Here is a 2,241-nt window from a genome sequence, read left to right on the forward strand (position 1 = left end):
CAAAATTGCAAGCAGGGCAACAGCACCACTTATGGTAATAGCAAGTAGTAAACAAGTCCTCAGCCTAAAGATGTCATAAACCAAAGTGTTAAATGCCCCTATAATTAAGCCTCCCCCCCATCCAAATGAAACTTCACATTATTTTGCTGGTGGCCTTTTCATAAAGACAGAAAGCCTGATGAGCTGGAGCGGGGCAGCTGAAGAAGCACTTCATTCTGATGGGGCCTAAATATTTTAGCAACATGGTCTGTCCATTTGAAAGCACCGCTTCCTGCATCTTCTTTGATTTATTGCATCAAAGCCCATGTAACTCATATGATACCATGTGCACATCACATTAATATTCCTCTAATATATGCCACAACGACACTGAAAACCCTTTTCCCCCAAATTCCATCCCACCAGCTGTATTTGTGCTTATTAACAAACATGCAGGTGATTGCCACGCCACCACCTAGAAGTCGCCGTTTGTCCCACGCACAGGGGCTGAGCAGCAGCAGCAGCCCGGGCTGCCCAGCACCCTGAGCTGTGGCACGGCACGCTCCCCTCACGCATCCGGACCTGCTCCCACCCAGTTCCCGGCAGCCAGTTTTCTCAGCCCCTCTCTGGTGGGGCTTGTGGTGACAACAACAAAGTCACCTTGCTTCAGCAGGGCTTGTGCTAAACCTGTGGCTGTGTCAGGAGGGAGAGCAGCAAATGCTCGGGAGGAGGCAGCCCCGTCTGCCTCCCAAACCCTGGGGAGCCCCCGGGTGCTCAGCTGCGTAACATGGTCTCAGACATGGTAAGGAGGGGATGAGCACTGCACCAAAAGCAGCTTTTTCACAACCACCTCCGTTTTGATCCAGCTGGCTCTCCCAGCCGCTGCTCTCAGGCCTGTCAGTCCCTGGAGCAGCAATTCAGTCCCATTTACGCCCTCCTCCTCCTCTGCTCATCCCTTGTTTTGGTCTTTGCTATTCACAGCCCTTGCAGGTGGAGAGACAGGAAGTTATTTTGCAATGGACAGCTCAATTCCATTACAGTTAGCGACACTTTTTCCTGTGAAAATATTTTACTAATGCTTAGTGGGGTGCAGTGACTAATTACCACACTTCAGTGAGTGCAATTAGTGCCCCTGATGTTGCCTCCTCGGAGTCCACCTCCTCCATGGTGGCGCTAGGAGAGCGCTCCCACCTTCCCGGCTGTCCCTTTGATGCCAGTAGAGAGATGCTGTACAGCTCTGCCTCCGCCTTGTCCCATTTTTCTTTCAACTCACATACTGCATCTGTTTCAAAAATACTTCAGTCAACTTTTAGAATTCAATAACTGACTTGGATAGAGAAATTACTGTTCTGGTATATGGCAAATGACAGTGGTCTAGAACACTGTTAAATTTAAGTCTGGAAAATGAACTTTAACACAATGCGCTCCAGTAATGTACTGTGACAGCTTTTAGTGAAATCAGCTCCAGTAGTTTGATTCGCCCAGAAACGCAGCGATATACTCCAGCAGCCTTGAGCCATGGAATAAGAAAGCAGACAGCTTTATGATAAATGGCCCCAGAAACCTAAATTACAGCTGCAGCAAATGAACAATATGTCGAAATTACTGGGTGGTTTTTGTTGCCTCCGTGCTGGTACACGGGCAAGCACTGACACCTAGTGGGACAGCCCCGGGTGAGGAGCCTTGGGGCGAAGTGAGTTTGTTTTACGGAAGAATATCTACGGACAGCCCTCCCTGATGCTCATCGGCAGCACAAGACGATGAAGCTTTGGGTTATTTGTGCCCCTTCCTCTCCTGCGTGCAAGCTGCTTTAGTTTTGATTTCTACACGCGGCACCCTTGCCAGGCAAAGGACTGGCTTATCACCCCTCGCTTCCACTCTCCCACCTCGCTCCTCCTCACCTATGGGCACAGATGGGGGAGATAGGGAAGGATTTACTGTGGATTGATCAAGGTCTAGAGATGCTGGTGTGGAGAGGTCTCTGCCAGCCGCTCTGTTCCCTGCCCGTGGCACGGGGGTTGGACCTAGATGATCTTTAAGGTCCCTTCCAACCCAGACCATTCTGTGATTTTGTTAAAACATAACCTGCTGGTTAAACAGCAGGACGCTAAAATTAGTGCGGTCACACTGGGAGCGCGGGCTCTGAAATCCTCCCTGATGCGAGCCACAGCACTGGTGCTGCCAGGGGACCCACTCCTCTTGCAGGGAAGCAGGCGGCTGCGAGCCGGGCTGCCTGGGAGCCGGTCCTGCTCCGGTGCGAGG

This window comes from Egretta garzetta, unplaced genomic scaffold (assembly GCF_000687185.1).
Source record: "Egretta garzetta isolate BGI_Z169 unplaced genomic scaffold, ASM68718v1 scaffold24, whole genome shotgun sequence".
Taxonomy (NCBI): domain Eukaryota; kingdom Metazoa; phylum Chordata; class Aves; order Pelecaniformes; family Ardeidae; genus Egretta; species Egretta garzetta.